Genomic DNA, 20,035 nt, shown 5'->3' on the forward strand with positions numbered 1-20,035 from the left:
ACAATCATGTTTTTTTGGGGTCATTTTCATAGTTTTGGAGAAAAAAGATTTCTTGGGCCCCATACGATCAAAAAAGTTACTATAATATATGATTAAGTGTCTGATATTGTTATTTGAATGGGGAGCAATAGTTGTCAAAAGGCTAAATGCAAAAGGAAGGTATTGAATGAAGACATTACAACATATAGGGAAAGGGAAAAGGTAAATCACTAAAGGAAGAGACAAGGTATGTTAAATGTGAATCAAGTTGGTGATGTATTGATCAAAGGAGATATCATAGAGTTAGATAATGAATATGTACAATTGGGGAATGAAAATGTACCAATTGATAATGATTATGTGGAGATTGAAAAATTGGAGAATGAAAACTTACCAATTCATAATATAAATGCCATGATTGACCATGTCAAAAATGGAAATCCATAGGAACATTACATATCTCCTAATTATAATCGACATGAAGATCCTAGAACACCAAAATGGATAATTAAAATTGTTGAAATGATTATTACCAATTTGGAAGGAAAAAATTTACAAAGAACCATTTGGTTATGGGCTTCAAGACTAAATAAGATGTTTTTTGGAAACAAGATAGTGGTGGAGCAATGTCAACTTTTTATGCACTTATTAAATATGCAAAAGATGAGACCTATGCTTTCCAAATTGAAGATTCATGTCAATAAAAAATTGGAAAGAAATGTCATTATTATAAAAATTCTTTTCAGTGCTCTCAATAGCATTGGAAAAATAGTAGGGAGAAGGATAAGAGAGTTACTCAAATGGATATTACAACCTGTTTGGTAAATCATCATTTGAGAAAGGGTAGATATATGAGACAAAATTGTATTGACTTGAATCTAAATCATACTACTTTGAGAAGAGGAATTAATAGACAAGAGATAATTTATGATCCTCTTCAAAATGAAACATGGGCTTTTGGTGTGAGACTTCCATGTTTTGATAAAAAGCTATCTGATGATGTGAAGCAAGAAATCACATAGTTTTGGCACTCTAGCTCAAGAGTATCACCCAATACTAAAGATGTGTTGAAGTTGAGAATTGACATTAGAGACCGCACACCACATCCTAAACATTATTTGGAGCTAAGTCAAACTATGTTGCTTAAAGAATTTAGAGAGAGTCATCCAAGATTGCATATATCACAAAGAGCTTTTGAATCTTTGAAGCCATTTTACTGTGTGCCACTTAAAATTCAAAATACATGTTTTTGGAAATATCATGTAGAGTTTTATATGCACCATGAACTATTATGCTCCATCCATTCTACTTTGCATAGTAAAGAAATGTTGGAGAATTGTGGTGCTAATGGGATTCCAAAATTCATCAAGAGACTTGCTAGATCAATTTCTATGTCATAGAGTTGATGGTTGTTTATTTTATAGAAATTCTTGTTTAAATAAGAAGTGTTTAGAATGTGATGGATTATCCAAGTTTGACACATGTTTTCATGAGGGGTGCAGACAAGATCTTGAGAGGACAATAGTAAAAAAAAATGGTATATGAAATGATGAAATACACATTGAAGAGTGGAGGCAAGGGATCTAGATGTGAATTGGTTGCAAAAGAAATTAGTGTGGCTAGTTTTATTTTAGATTTCAAGAAAAATATTTTCTACAAGTATGAAAGCCATAGTCATAGGTCTTAGTGGTTGGATTAACAATTTAGAATGTGTAAGGAGACTTTTCCCAATGGCACTATTATATTAGTGTTGAATTTGTAGAGAACTACACATTACAACCCCAAAATGAGACACAATCTTAGTATTACAACTCTATTCATATTGGTATTTTTTTCCACACAACATATAGACATGCCACTGATAGTGTGGAAGATAATCAAAAGATTCTTAGATAGTACAATTTTGATATGAATGGTGATAGATCTCACTCTCATAAATTTGTGCAACATTGTTTCAACAATTATTTTGATTTCTTATAGGAGCATGAAATTGCTATGAATAGACATATCATTTGGTTAGATAGTTGCAAAAGTCAATTTAAGAATGCTCGCATGTTTTATTGGTTCTATAGGATGCACATAGAGAGTGGGGTGCCTCACATTTGGAGTTTTTTTGAGTTTGGCCATGGAAAAGAGGAACATGATGGAGCATGGGCATGTGTGAAGAGAGCTTTAGTTAAGGAGCAACTAAAGATTCTAGGAGTAGAGCTTCTTGATGCTCATAGTATTGTTGATTGGTTTAGTTCATCATTATCATAGGGGGGACTCTTGATTCAATAGTAACCAAATTCTTTTGGATGGTTGAGGAAGGGTCCATAGGTAATAGATCGGATTGTGCTATTGTTAGAGACTCATAAAAAATGCATTCATTCTAGAGATCTAATTCTAGTACATGGACCATTTGGACATGACAACTAGCTTGGTTTTATCCTAGTTGTTTTCAGTGTGATTGGGATCACTATGAGTTGGGTGAGTGGGTGGACACATGGGCTCCACATTCTCTGACTCCATTTTCTATCATACCCTCTATCATAAATGATGACATTGGAAGTTCACTTGATCATAACCATCTATTAGATCTTCTTCTTCTAGGACATGTCTTTACACTAGTTGCACCACAAGGGAATGATGAGAAATTAGGTTATTGGTTAGCATGTTGTATAAGAAGTAAAAAAAAACTTTCACAAGCAATCATGGATGATGATAGATTCACATATCCTACTAGTTTTGTTGTTGTTGTTTGAACATGGTTGTGGACATACATGCTTAGAAGGAATGGAATTTCCACATTCAAAGACTATCAGAAGCACAAAATAATTCTCATATATTCACATCTTATTATAGAAACAAATGTGAAGTTATTGAAGCATCAAGGAAGACCAAAAGTAAAATAACTATTTACTATTACTAATGTTGATCATGAAGCCCTATTGAAGACCCTAAAATAGAGAGAGGACCCTAAAAAAATACTCAACTAGGTATATTTACTTCCTATGTTCTTTTGTTCATAATAATTCAGTGAACTGATGATTATCTTGTTTAATATTTATGATATTGAAATGTAGGTACATCATGAAGTGTAGCCATGGAGAAGATAAAAAACTAAATAAGGAGCACAATGAAGAAAAATCTATTCTATTTTTGACACTACAATTTTTGACAATATGATTTTTGATAGTACTATTTTTGACACTATGACTTTTTATAGGTATGTATTGATGTAATAATGATGAAACACTTGAGATATACGAAACATATATGTTTTTACTTATTGTAATTTATGTGGAGGGACCTAAAAAATGATGATTTTAATACATACAAACACAAAATTTTCACTATTCCCAATGCCAATAACTTGAGGGAGGTAAAAAATATTTTTACTTAATAATAACCTTAGTGATACCCTTTTTCTAGCCATGGAGAGCCTCCATCATTTGCAACCACCCCGTACTAAGGAGTCTCCAAGGTGATCTAAGTGTGTTTGGAGGTTGATCTTCTAAGTGTTGTAACTCAAAGCTCGTGGGGGCTATCAGTAAACTATTGAATGCTATAGGATGTTCATGTCAAGGACTATAATAACCTATCACATTTTTGAGAGATCAAATTCTTTTTAGATTTAACACAACAATCTCGCTTGATGCCAAAACTCATGGTGTACCTCAGTTCATAGGTGCATTACTGCATTGCTTTGAAACTGTTGATCTTGACATTGAATCACCATCACCATTAGCTCTAGATGGGTGGGTTAACCCTAGTGACACCCTTTTTCTAGCCATGAAGATCCTCCAGCATTTGCGTCCACCTCATACGAAAGAGTGTCCGAGTTTCTCTAAGTGTGTTTGGAGGTTGATCTTCCAAGGGTCGTAACTCAAAGCTCAGGGGGGCTATCACTAAAATGTTGAATTCTATAGGGTGGTCATGTAGTAGCCTAAAATAACCTATCTCATTTCCAGGAAATAACATTCTATTTGGATTTGACATAATGATCTCGCTAGATGCCAAAACTTGGAGTGTGCCTCAATTCATAGGTGCATCGCTACATAGATTTGAAACTATTGAATAATCAACACCATTAGCTTCAAATGGGAATGTAAAACCTAGTGACACCACTATTCTAGCCATGGAGAGCCTCCATCATTCGTGGTCACGTCGTACTTAAGAGTCTCCAAGGTGCTTTAAGTGCATTTGAATGTCAATCTTCCAAGGGTCACAACTTGGAGCTCGTAGGGGCTATTGGTGAAACATCAAATTCTATAGGATGAACATGTTGGTGCCTAAAATAACCTATCACATTTCCAAGAGATCACATTTCATTTGGATTTGGAACAACAATCTTGCTCAATGCCAAAACTCGTAGTGTGCTTTAGTTCATAGGTGCATCACTACGTAACTTTAAAAGTGCTGATCTTGGCATCAAATTGTTAATATCATTTTGTCTATATGGGTAGGTCAACCCTAGTAACACCCATTTTTTTGGCCGTGGAGAGCATCCAACATTGGCAGCCACCCCATATTGAAGAGTCTCCAAGGTGCTCTAGGTGTGTTTGGAGGTCAATCTTCTAAGGGTCATAACTTGAAGCTCATGGGAGATATCAGTTAAACCTCAAATACTACAAGATATTCATGCTAAGGCCTACAATAACCTATCTCATTTTTGAGAGATACATTATATTGGATTTGACACAACAATCTTGCTCGATGCCAAAACTCGTAGTGTGCCTTAGTTCATAGGTGCATCACTGCATAACTTTAAAACTGCTAATCTCGGCATCAAATCGTGAGCACATTAGCTTTAGATGGGTGGGTGAACCCTAGAAACACTCTTCCTCCAACTTTAGAGAGCCTCCAATGTTCACAACCACCCTGTACTGAAGAGTCTCCAAGCTGCTTTAAGTGCATTTCAAGGTTGATCTTCTAAGGGTCATAACTTAGAGCTCATGGGGGCTATTGGTGAAATGTTGAATGCTACAAGATGGTCATGCTAAGACCTACAATAACCTATCTCATTTTTGATAGATCATATTATGTTTGGATTTAACACAACAATCTTACTCGATGCCAAAACTTACAGTGTCCTTAGTTCATTGGTGCATCACTGTGTAACTTTGAAACCATTGATCTTGCCATCAAATCATCAGTGTCATTAGTTCTTGATGGATAGGTTAACCCTAGTGACACCCTTGTTCTAGCCATGGAGAGCCTCCATCAATTGTGGCCACCCTATACCAAAGAGTCTCCAAGGTGCTCTAAGTACATTTGGGCAGGTGAACCATAGTGAAAGTTATTGCAGAGACCATTTCAAATTAAACATATATGATATGATTTCAAATTAAAAATTGCATCAAAATTTGATAATAAAGGTTGTTCTAATGTTCTTCACAAATTATTGCATTTGAATTGAACATAACAAACATGATCAAAATGAATGATATTCCATAAACATGAACAATACACATGATCCTTGATAAATTGAACAATACTATACTAAATTAATATGTATATCATTGTGCACATAAGTGACAAGAATATATATCAAAATATATGTATCCATAGACAAAACACATAAATATATACCAAATTTATAGTATCCAAAGACAAATTACACAAATATATATCAAAATACATAGATCCTTATACAAAATGTGGCTGATCATGCCATTAGAATGGGTATAATTTCAATGTTTTTGTATACAATGTGGCATATATCATCTCAAAATGTCTCATGACATATCCTATGACTACTATACTATCCTATGCTACTAGTGGACAATCAAAATGCAACCTCTTTATTGCACTAGTTGGATCATATGCCTTTTACATAAACAAAAAAGGAAAACTCAAAGTTACACTAGTAAATTTATATGATTCTATGCATCTAACATTGAATTACTCAAGTGCATAATGATCCATTTTTTAATGAAGATTTATCTGTTATTAAAATTTTATCATAAATACCTCTCTCATCAACTTCCTACATTGTTCAAAAGTCCTCTCATATGTCCTTAGTAATGCTTGAACCTTGTTGATTGTGGCTTGTATATATGTTCAAGTATATTTGTTAGATGAATCTACAACTTAAACTATAAAATTATAATTCATAGCATATCAAATTTATAACATATAATCAAGAATTAAAACTATAACTTACCTATATTGACTCCTCCTTTGGATATAATGGATGCATGAGCAAAGATACAAAACTCTAACTTCTGACCTCCTATGCAGTAGGTGTTTCCTATGAGATACAAAAGACTAGTTGTTTATATCACAAAAATCAATTTTGAACTTTTTTATAGAAATAAGGAAAATAAAAAATGAATGATACTTATACATATGATGGGGCTCTCACTAGGAATGGAAATGTTAGAGGGTCTATGACACCAGATATGCCTAGACTCATGACTAGTAGCTATGCCTTGTACACTAAATAATATAATTAAATTTAATTACCACAAACATTTTACAAGAACGCATTGATATTTTATCACTTTAAAAGAACCTAATTACATTTCCCTTGTCAATGGGTTGTGCCTCACACCCTGCACTCAACCCCCCACTGACAAGTGATACCTACAATAGAAAATAAAGAATAGAAACCATATATGCTACAATATTAAATAGAAAAATAATGTGAACACAACATAATGTACCATAGATGTGTCAAGGCCAAATGAAATAACCAAGGGCATGACATTATCAACTTGTTTTAGCTCCTCCTTAATCATCAACTAAACATGAATGAAGATCACATACATGTATAAATTAGTATGGGTTAAATTTACTTAATTATAAAGATTAACTTTAAATTTTATATGTTGTAACAAAAAATACATACACATACTGACATAGAAGGATTCCATTCCTATGGATGCCCCTCCTCTCTCATGTTAGGGTGTGTAGCCTCTCTACATGTGTCTGGTGTATCCTCCTTCTCAAATACAAATTGATACTTAGAAAGATCACCTATGGGACCTAGACAAATATTTTTATGTGTTGTGTAAGTATGGGGCACATAGACATGTGATGAGCTTGCTAATGATGAACTTTCACCATCATCATCAACATGGGGATGCAACACTAACCTAGCCTAGGATATCAATAGGCTACTCAATCTATGGATGACTCTAATATTTTGAGAGCTATCCTCTTTAATAATATTAGGACACTACACTGGAGGAGGGCGGAGATATCAATAGGGGGGACAAAAGTGCTAGCTTTCTTCTATTGGGAAAAGGGGCTATTCAGAGGAGCTCCGCCTCCTACACCCATGTTTGGCCTCATGCTCCATAGTTCACCTTGAGGTGTAACACAAATTCAACATACAATTTTTTAATGAATTAGAATGACACCTCTAAATTTCTATGTGGAGGGTTGTCAAAAAAAATCCACCAATGATCCCAAAAGTTTACATGCATAGCCTCATGTGTGCATCATTTAATTGATAATTTGGTCTTTGTGCAATCTACTGGTTTACTAGTTTTTGGGTCCACAAAAAGCCTAACTATATCATCTTTAGTTATATTTAGTGTCACAACCTTATCACAGTCCAACCCATCATCAAACATGACATGCATTTTCTCACACTAGTGAAGAGCAACATTATGTTCATTGGTAGGTGTTTCAACATTATCCACTATGGTGTTCAACATGGATAACATGGGAGCTAATGCAAGTATATTATTATATGTGGTTTGCAAAACCCTCAGTTTGACAAGATTTCCAAATATCAAATCTTCAATTCAAGGAGGGTTTTGAGGGGTAGAGGATCGTTTGGTGGAGGGTTATGAGCAACATTGTTTCCTCGCTCAGTATCATCATTTAGGTCAGTCGTACCTATTAATTTGCAAAACATAATTTCTATTTAAAAATCTAAAGTTCAACAATTTCTATTAAAAAACCCTAATTTATTAAAAAATTCTATTTAAAATAACTAATATATATTAATATTCATTGAAATCATAAAATATAACAAAAATAAACTTACCTGTATGTGATAACCATTCTAAAAACTGATACCTGAAATGGAGCACAACCAAACAAACCCAAAAACACAATGCAAAAATTGCTCTCAGGTATTTTCTTTAAAAATCTATGTCATAGGTTTTAGGAATCTGATATGATATTTGGTACTCAATAACCAATCGAACACCTGAAAAATTTTGGCTCAAAATTTTTAGCCTTGGTATCATGTTGGTTGGAAAAAGGTCATTGTAGATTTTGAAATACTTTTATACATTTTCAAATTCCACTTTTTTCACATCATCACATTTTGGCACACCATGATCTTGTACATACTCTTCATACGTATACTTCTTCATTACACTCTTACATTTGGAATAGACATGATATATTACATATATACTAATCCAAATAATTACCTTCTAGAGTCACCTACAATACCATATTCAACAATCTTCACCAAGTTGGATCACTGCTAACACTTAGGTTCTGAAGACCACTCAAGTGATATTCTTACACTCGGTAACATAGTGAACTTCAAAAGCTCTGGCACTCAGTTAACACTAGTGCTTCTTCCACATTGATAACTTGGGAGTAGGCATGAAATTAGTAACACTGATGACTCAATGAACACTATATAACTCAATTGAAAGTGAAGGACTTGGTTGACACTGCAACTTGATCAACCCTACCTTCCTTCTACTTGGTTAACATAGCTAGCTTGGTAGACACAATCGCTTGGTTAACTCTACCTTCTCCTTATTTTACACTATGAAGCTTTGTAGACTTTTTGAAGCTTGGCTTATAGTACTTTTTTCTTGGTTTACATTGTGAAGCTCAATAAACTATGTGAAGCTTGGTTTACACTACTTTATGATTGGTTTACACTATGAATTTTGATAGACTCTGTGAAGTTGTGTTCACACTACTTTCTACTTGGTCTACACTATGAAGCTTGGTAGTAATGTAGCCAACCAAATGATTAAGTATTTAGTCACTAATTGACAAATGATTTGACCATAAGGTCAATAATCTCCCTCTTTGGCATTAGTAACAAAAGAAAACACTTATCATACAAAAATTTTGAATGCTTAAAAAATATAAATCAAAACTCTCCCTATAAATGTGCTTGGGTCTATAACTCAATTTTGACTACAATGCTGATACTTGGTTCACACTAACTCTATTTTTTATTTTTCAAAATGTTTTTTGTAGCTTTGATGTCCATATATTTCCCCCCTTATATATATATTCCTCCTTTGTATATGACAATAACTATTTCCCCTTTTTTTGACACAAATGCCAAAAAAATGCATATTTACAAGGTAACACCAAAATGTGAAAGGAAATCATGATGTACTTTTAAAATTATAGAAATGGTTTTGTCGCAATCTTTTTCAAAAATTTAGAGGTATGCAAAGCTATCTGTACTTCAGCTATTCCATCATATGATCAATAATAGAGAAGTTGTTTTCATGGATTAATGTCTTTGCATGAGCAATATGTTTCTACATTACATCCATGTTAGGAATTATCAAACTATTTATATCTACTAGTGTAGCCCATATTTTGGCTTCTTCTTTTAATAATTCTATCGCAAGTCTATCAGAAACCTAATCTTGATGAGATCTGCAGAGTTAGTGCTTGGGTCAAGTGACAACTGGTGTGCACTTGCCTTTAGATGAGTATCTATCCTAGACAACTTATCCTTAATTTCCTCAGTGAAATTTATAGTGTCACTTAACTTTACAAATAAGGAAACAACATTATTCGTGAAACTTTTAAAGGTAAGAAGAATAATGTACAATTCCACTTGATCAATGAAAACCTTTTGTTCCACCTTCTCCAAAATTTATTATCAAATTTTCTTTCTTCTTTCTAGAGTAATTTTTCTTGTCCACTTATATCTTCTTTAAACTTATGAGCTATGTAAACATGTTGGTCCAATATAGGTTTCTTTTCATCAATTTGAATACTAACTACATCAACAAATATACCTTTTATATCTTCTAGCACTTGATAACTTAAAATTTTCAAAATATGCATCCATGATGCACTCAAAATTGTCTCCCATATTAGCTATAAATTCATTGATTTGATATACAACAAGTATATCCTTCTTCCATACTATAGTGCCTTTGGAAGGAAAGAATTTCTGAACATAAAAGAATAAGTATGTCAAGAGTGTGCCAAACTTACATGGATTTTTCTTGGATCCTCAGATGCTCTCCATATTATTTCTTAGCTAGCTCAATTTCAACTTGGCAAGGTCAAAAGATAGATTTTTTTTGACCACTTTGTGTGCTATATCTATAGTTTCACATGGAACACTATTAAGTTGGCTAGAACTATAAATTTTATCCACAATTACATGTATTTTCAACTTAATCTCCATGTCTATGACACCATTAAGATTCATTCCTCTTCCATCCCACTCAATAAGAATCTTCTTTACTAGGTCAACCTAGCCTAGGGTTTTAGTTATCTTTTCTTTACTTGTCATAAGAAACCTGATAAACCTATGAATCATTTTCTTTATTATCTGAACGAGTTGATTGAGCCAAAATTACATGTCATGAACATGAATTAGGATAAACCTAATCCAATTTCTTTGAAAATCCCTTGGCATATGTTGAATGTGGGTTAAACCCTTTTCTTCTATTTCTTTATTCTTAGGTTTCAAGTTTCCATCCACACATAATGCCACATATGCTTGATTCAATTCTAGAGTTCCCAATTCTTGAATTGAACAGTGGTAAAGTGACCTAATGTCACGAATTAAAATAACTTGGAGGAATTTGTGAATGCACTCCAACTGGGTCCAATTTCTCTATGATCATAGGAAAATTTTTGAATGCCAAGGTTTCACACTCAATGTCTCTAACTAATATCTTAGAACCTTTCTTGACTTTGCTTCTTAGATGGATAATTCATGATATGTTTTTCTAAATTTCTGAGGGGCTCAAGAATGCTCTTCTCTATTCTCCCTAATTTACAGTAAAAATAAAACCTTTGGTTATTCCTTTTATCCAAATCTTATCTTTTAAGTCACCATTAATGTATCATATTATAGAAAACTCAGTGGCAACCTAGTCAACTCGGCAGGCATAAGATGCTCGGTTAAGTCATTAACTTGGTAGATAACTTTTATCTTCAACTTGACAAGATTAGTTAGATCTCAAAACTTGGTATAATCCATTTATATTTAGTTAGAACTTTGAACTCACCATCTACATCCAAGCTTGGTTAGGTCATGTAATCTAACCTTACTTGGTAAGGTCTTGTAATCCAACCTTTCTTGGTAAGGTCTTGCAACCCAACCTTGTTTGGTAAGGTCTTGGACATTACTTCAACTATCATCCAACTTAGTGATCCCAATGCATCTAAAATGCTTATTTGGATCTTCTTTCTTGCTGACTACAATTGATATGAGATGTTTCCTTTGAATCATAGTTCCAATGATCTCCATGGATAACTAGTTTGAAATGGTTGAGTCACCCAACTCATTAACTTGGATGTCAATACTTTCATGACTTTGATTTTCATTTTTTGGATATTTCTTTACCCATTGTTGCCTTAGTTGACTTTTGATATTGTTAGCCTTTTCTTTCATCTCATCTTCAACTACAACTCAGTTCATATAGTTTTTTGATAGATGAACAAGTTCTTTATATACAAAACATCTCCTTCTAGGGTCTCTCTTTCTCATGTGAGTTTTTATGTGCAATTTTGTCCAATGTGCCCATACTAACCACTGAAGTAACATCTACACCATGTGTTATAATCCCAACCAAACATAGCTTTCACAATTTTTTCTATTGGGTTCCATTTCTTGGTTTTGCATTTTGAGGATTTGCACCCTTGTTTATTGCAGTTGAAACACTTTCCTTCAAACTTAGTTTTCTTTTTGCATTCACTTTCTCTATGTCCATGCTTTTTATTAACTATAACACTTTTGACTAAATATTGATTTTACATTACTCCAACACTTGTTTGATGTATGCTCTATGTTTCAAAAATGATTACAAGTAGGCCTATTTATTTTTGACCTCCTTGCTGAGATGATTCACCTTCATATGTATATCCTAATCCATCTTTTCCTTTGGGTCCAAATTGAGTTTTCTTGTCTAGCCGATTCATGTTTTCTTGAGATTTCATCATCCTCTCATTCATTTTCCTTTGTGTGATGAGATCATTCTATAATCTTTCATTCTATGTCCTTAAGTTGATAAGCTCTTGATTTTTAAAATTGATTTGATTTATCAAATCTATTTTTTAAAGAGATAGATGATTAATTTGTCCTTTTCTTCTATCTTTTTAGTTAGTAATCTTTTCTCTTCTTTAGCTATGTCCTTTTGTTCCATGTTTTCACACATTCTAATTGACTAGATTTCTTGCTCTCTTTTGATTTTTCTATCTTCGTCATGAAGAGTAAGATTCTTTTTAAGTAGATCTTTGATTCCTACACTAGCTTCATCTAAAATTTTGTCTTGGCAAATTTCTTCAATTATTTCTTCTTTGTAGAGATTTTCATTAAATTTTGTTTCTAGTTCCTTCCTCCTTTTCAAGGATTGAGAGAGTTTCTCCTTCATTTTCTTGAACTGTCACATGGCCAATTGCAGATCCAACATTTAATTTTCAACAACTTTTTCTAGCCTATATACTTCCATTACCTTTGATATTTTCTCAAGCTTCTAAACTTTTGATGTGAGAATAAATTCTCTAATATCAATTATTGTAAATTTATAGTAGGCTAGATGACTAAGAGGGGAGGGGTGGATTAGGAATCAATAGAACTTTAACTTAATTTACCAATTAATCCTTCATAAGCTCTTTAGATCTAATTGCATGCATGAAAGACTGAAAGCAATATAACATTCATAAAACTTGATATACTATTTTGTAATCTAGAAACCTTCCAAATAGAAAGTAAAACTAGGTTGGGGATGATACTCACATGCTTTATTACTATAGTATAAAGTTGGTCTGTTAAGGCTTACTATTGATCACTTCTAATGATCTGCACTGTTAGGATCAATAAGGACTATTAGGTTCACCTTGTGAAAGGTCTTACACAATAAAATGAAGTATGCACAGTTAGGAGATTTTGCATAAGACTACTAAGTCCACCCTGTTAGAGGATTTGACTGATGCACCTATTAAGATGAACCAGTAGTTGATCTCTTTTTTGCAACTCAATTCTACTAATTGAGATTCCTTTGATGCAAAATAATCACCTTTATGTGATGGATGAGACTTCATTTCTCCTTATACTTCATGTAGTCTTTGTCTTCTAATTTGCATTCATACTTATGTTTCTTCATTACACTCTTTCATTTGGATTTGACAAGATATATTACATATATAACAATCCAAATAATTACTTCTAGAGTTAGCTGTAATACCATATTCAACAATCTTTACCAATTCGGCTCATTGCTGACACTCAAGTTTTGAAGAGCACTCGGGTGATATTCTGACACTCAGCAACATAGTGAACTTGACAAGCTTTGGCACTCAGTTGACATTGGTTCTTAGACCAAATTGATCGCTCTAGAAAAGGCATGAACTCAGTTAGTGTTGATGACTTGACAAACATTGTAGAACTTAGTTGGCACTGAAGGACTAGGTTGACACTATAGCTTGGTTAATGCTACCTTCCTTCTTGGTTGACATGGCTAGCTTGGTAGACATAGTAGCTTGGTTAACACTACTTTCTACTTGGTTTAAACTATGAAGCTTGATAGACTCTATGAAGCTCAACTTACACTACTTCCTACTTGCTTTACACTGTGAAGCTTAGTAGACTCTATTAAGCTTAGTTTACACTACTTTCTACTTGGTTTACACTATGAAGCTCAGTAGAATCTTTGAAGGTTCATTTAGACTACTTTCTTCTTGGTTTACACTATGAAGCTCGATAGACTCTATGAAGCTTAGTTTACACTACTTTCTTCTTGGTTTGAACTTTGAAGCTTGGTAGCAATGAAACCAACCAAATGATTAAGTGTTTAGTCACTAACTAACAAATGATTTGACCATAAGGTCAACATATCTATCATAGGTAGTGCCCAAATTTTTGAGTCTATGTAATGCATTCCTCATTTATTTTTGATAGACAGATAGAATAGATTATTGCCTGATTTAATCAAAGAGGTTGCAACATAATGTGACTCTGCTAACTCTTTTCCCCAGGCAAGTACTCTAGTTTCATCAGCTTATTTTTTGGGAACCCTCCTTTTATTCTTGACACATATCTCCTCCATAAAATTCCTATTTTCATTGGATTTGGTCAAATAATTTTTTTGGAGTCACTCAATGAAAGGGATCTATGAATAAGACCAAGTTACTAGGAAATATTCCCCCTCGCCTTTTCACTCATTATAGTCCCCTAATTTTTGTGTAATCTTCTCTTCTTTGGTAGCTTTAGGAGAGGTTTAGATTCACTCTACTTACAACACTCTTAGTCTATTTCCCTATCAAAGTTGCAACTTCTTCTATTGTAGAAGAATCGCTAAATTCTTAATATTTATACTATTTAAATTGACAATTTCCATTTTCTAAAAAATTGATATAGTTGAGATAATCAATGGGCTTCAAGATAAATTTCTAAATAATTTTGTTAAGTAATTTTTATCTAATTTATCTTGAGAAATCAGTGGCTTTTATTTAGACATTGGATCTTACATGGAATTGATTATGAATGTGCGCAAAAGTTGAGATGAGTCTGTGTAAAATTTGAGTTAATAATATAAATAGTTTTTTTCAGCTCTAGCCTTTTACCAAAATTAAAAATAAAAATATTGAAATGTATGTAAAAGATAATGTAGACAATCATACCAAATGGACCATGCACTATGATTTATCATAATTAGTACCCCAATTTTACAACAAACAAAAAGAAAGCTTGGCCTTTTCTATCTCCACTTATTGTGGAGGTTGAAAGCATTAGTGTCTTCCTTCCCCTTGTTTTTACACAATTAACTATAAAACACCCAATCTAGGCCATTTGGGCTTTGATCTTGTATCCTTAAATCTTATAATTGTTTCAAAAGCTCTAGAATATTGAATACAAGTTTGTATTTTCACACAAGGAGGGTCTAAGAAGTTGTCTATAAATAATGTATGCTTTTAGTATGAAATTTTTATTAGTCCTTGGAAATTTCTTATAGGAATGAAGACCAAGTTGATTGTGAAGGTATGAACATTTTTTTTAATATTATTCTTGCATTATTTTTAATGATCTATTTATATAAGCTCTTGTGATGAAAACCTATAGATGAGATAAGTTTGATGATAGAATGAAAATGAGTAAGTTTTTGGGATCCATTATCCTACTATTACAAACATATTTTTTGTTACTTCTCTATCATTATAAATTATGTGATCCAAGTTTCATATCAAAGGGAATATTCCTCTTCATATATTACTCGTTTGGAATTTTTACATAGATGCTCAATATTGCATTTTTCTCTCCTCTTTTATTTCTTCACCTAATTTTTTGTAGGAGCATAAAAGTTGAGTTATAAATTAGGGTATTGGATCACTAGAGGTGCAAGGTTATAGTACTAGTCTACAATTTCTACTGAGTTCACTCGAGCACCCAAGGAAAGTTTGTGTAAGATGAGTGTTAACTAAGCTCACTCGGTTAATGAAGGAAATGTTGGATTGAACTAGTGTTAGCAAAGATCACTCAGTTACCAAAGGAACTTTATGTATATGCAGTGTTGGCCGAGTTCCCTTGGTTAACATAGGAAAATCATTCTGAGTTAGTGTCTACCAAGCAGGGTCGGCTAACAAAGGATTTTCTTATTTTGACATATTAAGTTCAATTGATTTGTTTGTTTGTCCTAGCAAACTAAAATGAATATTAATTATTTGAAGTTGTATTCTAGCTTACTTAACAATATGAAAGATATAAGTATAAGATCAAGTTAAGGATTTAGAATGTGTGAATGCATGGAAGATAATTGAATGATGCTAAGAGGAAGTGAATTAGAAGGATAAAAAAAAATCCTTGGGGAGTTGAAAAGATAAATTTGATCAAGTATACAAGCTAGGATTGAGATCTATAATTAGCAATTCAATTGCATATGAAATCAAGTCATCTCATTGTTACTTTCTAACCATTGTAGAAGTGATCTAAATCTCTTAATAGAGTTGGCTTAACATCTATTTGTAAATCCTCTAACAAGGTGAAATTTCTATTGAATTTTCCAAAGACCTCTAACAAGGCCACTCCTAACAAGGTGTTTAAATAATCTAATAGAGTCACACCTAACAATGTGTTTTGTAACCTCTAATAGGGTTGGATCCTAACAGGGCTCACTTCAGAAGAGTGAAAATTAGTAACTAGTTACAATTGGTGGTTTCTCCCAAATTGGGTTTCCACATTAAATCTTGGTATCAAATGTGTTCATACTATTTCTCTTATGTTTTTGCAACTAAGTTGAAATAATATTAATCATAGTTAACATCTTAAGATTTTCATGTTAAGTATTTACCGAGCATCAATATAATTTAGTTTTCAAAGTTTATTTTGAGCTAACATCTAAGGGATATGGGATTTATTTTGTAGTAACTAATTCAACCCTACCCTCTTAGTTACTCCTCTTATATTTCTAACAATTGGTATCAGAGTGTTTGGTGCTTGTAGAGAAGGTTTCAAGGACCTGAGCTAAAGATTAGGATGTCTTACAGAAGAGAAAATCCCAAATTGAACTGAACAACTTTGTAGCATGGCAATGAATTATGAGGCTTCACCTAGAAACTATCAATGAATTAGGTTGTAAGGATCTTAATATTGAATAAAAAATTCCTACTAGAACATTATCAATTGAAGACATTTCTGAAAAAATAAATTATAACATCATGATGATTGATAGTGAATCTACTCCTAATTATGATGAATTTGATGAAGTAAAAGAGTATACTACATCCCATGCAATGTGGATCAAACTAAAAGATATCTATGGAGGAGATGATAGTGTAAGAAGAGCCAAAGCATAAAGTCTCAAAGGATGATTTGATTAGATGAAAATGAGAGAAGATAAAAACATTGCAAAATATGTTGAAAGTATCAAAGCAAGTGTAAGGACAATCAAAGCATTTGGAAGAGACATTGATGAAAAGTAGTTGTAAGCAAGGTACTCAAAACCCTTCTTCCTATCTATGCAATTAGAGTGTTTTCTATTGAAGAGATGAGATGTGATCCAAATAGCAATATAACTTTGGATGCTCTAGTTGGAAGATTGACAACTTTTGAGTTGGATGACTATGATAACTATGTTCTTAGTTCCAAAGGTATTGAGTTTTCATTTGAAGCCAAGCTCTCTCTCAAGAAAAGGAGTAATAAATCAAAGGCCAAATAATTGGGAAGTGAAGAATAAATAGAAGAAAGTAATGATAGTGATCTTGAAGCTATTGAATCCCTACTTGCAAAGAAATATACTAAAGGTAGAGGAAAGTACAATGGTAAGATTCCTCTAATCTATTTTTCTTGTGAAGAAGTTGCTCACATTGTTTATAGGTGCCCAAATAGAGAAAACAAGGGTGAAACAAAAAAAAAAAAGTACAAAGGCAAGAAGGAATTCAAAAACTACAAGGACTACAAGGACAAAGGTAAGAAATCTTATTTTATGGATAAGGAATCTGATAACAGTGAGGATGAAATGGTATATATTGTTGTAAAAGGTGAATCTGATGATGAAAGAAGTGAAATGACACTTATCTCTCATGTTAGAAAAAAATGATACATGGATTATTGACAGTGGCTACTCACATCATATGACTAGAGACAAAAAAAAGTTTGAACACATGGAATATTATGATGGTGGTAGTGTGAGATTTGGAAACAATGAACCTTGTTACATAAAAGAAAAAGGATGTATCTCTTTGAGCAATGAACTTATATGTGATAATGCTTATTGGGTAGAAGGACTAAAGGATAATCTATTGAGTGTAGAATAGTTGAAAAAAATTGGATTCAAGGTAGAACTTATGAATGGGAAGGTCAAACTATTGGATGGAAAAGAAAATCTAGATGGATCTGGCAAATAAAGTAAAAGTAATCTATTCTATTTAGATCTTAATGAAAGTTCATGTTTTATTGCTCAAGTAGAAGAAAGTTGGTTATGACACAAATGATTATGTCATGTGAAATTTGATAATATGATTAAAATAAGTAAGAAGAAAAGAGTAAGAGGTGTTCCAAACTTGAGGAAACCTAATATAAGCCTATGCAAAAATTGCCAAATTAGTACAATGGGAAAGACTAGTTTCAAAAGCAAGAACTATCATTATGAAGAAGTATTAGAGCTTGTGCATATAGACTTATGTGGACCTATTGGAATAGAGTTACAGTGTAGATAAATTTTTCATTCTTTTTGTTGATGATTATTATAGAATGATGACTATAATGTATATAATTTCTTTTTGAAGCTTTTCAAAAATTCAAGTGGTATCTGGCAAGAGTAGAAAAAGAAATTGGAAAGAAGTTGAAAGTTTGAGATCAAAATAGAGGTGGTGAATTCATCTCCAATGAATTCAATGAATTTTGCATTGAAAAAGGAATTAAAAGACAAGTATCAGCCCCTAGTACACCTCAATAGAATGACATAGATGAAAGAAGAAATAGATCCATCATAGATTGTGGAAGAATATTGATGATAGAAAAGAATATTGCAATCAAATATTGAAAGGAAGCAATTAGCACTATAGTTCATACATTGAATAGAGTACAACTGAAAAAAGACTCAAATCAAACTCTTTATGAACTATGGTATGGCTAAAAACCTAACATAAGTTACTTGAAAGTATTTGACAACAAATATTATATCTTGAAAGAATCTAGCAAAGGAAAATTTGATGTCAAAGGTGATGAAGACATATTCCTAGGATACTCCTGCAGAAGTAAAGAATACAAGTGATTGAATTTGTCTACTCATAAATTCATAGAAAGTGCACATGTAAGGATTGATGAGTTTGAAAAAAAGAGCAAAGAAGAAAGCAACAAAGAGCCTGAGGATTACAAAATATTTGTCTACTATGAACCTGATACCCTACCAAATCTATTTGAAAGAAAGAAGGCTTCACCTCCTAAGTCCTCAAAACATCCAACAACTATTGAGTTGTAGACAATGCAATCTAAGTCATAGTTTGAAGGACCCAAGTCATAGTCAGAGGCTAACAAGCTAGAGAAAACTAAGTCTAATGAACTTGAGTCACAAATAGTGGAACCTAAGCTTGATATTGAAGTTCAAGATGAAATCAATGAAATTCATTCCAAATCCAAAGAACTTATGTTAGCAAGATATGTCAAAAGGCATCATGCACATAATCAAATCATTAGAGACAAATTAGATGGAACAATGATAAGTATCGATGTAAATAAGTATTTAATTATTACACTTTACTTAAGTTTACTTAGGTTTGTGCATTATTTTATTATTTCTTAGGTGAGACACCTAGGAGTTTGCATACTCTTATGAGTTGTCATGTTGACAACAGTGGAGTAAGAAACTTTCATTCAACAAATTGTGTCTACAACACTGGAGTTTTCATAATTAATTGAGTTGCCATGTAGACAACATAGTTATTTGCACTCTTAATTTAGCACATGGTGTCTACAACATTATTTTGTATGCTACACCTTTGTAGGCTTATCCTCTCATCATCACGCTTACTCCTACGCTTAATGGAGGATAACCCATATTTGGTGGACATGTGCCTAGTTGTATGAATTATCATGTTTCTAATTCCTATGCATTCTAGAAGCATCCTAGAGACCTTTATATATAGGAACTCCTAGTGTACTTACACATTGAATTGAACACATATCAAAATTCTGATCATACTCTTTTTGGTCTATTCTTGTGCTTATACTTGAGTTCTTTGATCTTGGGTGAATTTTTTCGTAAGGAAAATTCTTACATGGTATCAAAGCTTGGAGAATTTCCCTTCACATAGCCATTTGATACCATTGTTGCTTCAACTCCTTGATCGAAATCCAAAGTGTCATAGTCATTGGGAGCATCTAGAGCTAGAATGGACCTCACCATTGTGTCTAGAATGTTGATTCAGTGAAAATTGGCTATAA

The sequence above is a fragment of the Cupressus sempervirens genome, chromosome 7 (assembly GCF_028749045.1).
Source record: "Cupressus sempervirens isolate cs-2001-9-10 chromosome 7, ASM2874904v1, whole genome shotgun sequence".
Classification (NCBI taxonomy): domain Eukaryota; kingdom Viridiplantae; phylum Streptophyta; class Pinopsida; order Cupressales; family Cupressaceae; genus Cupressus; species Cupressus sempervirens.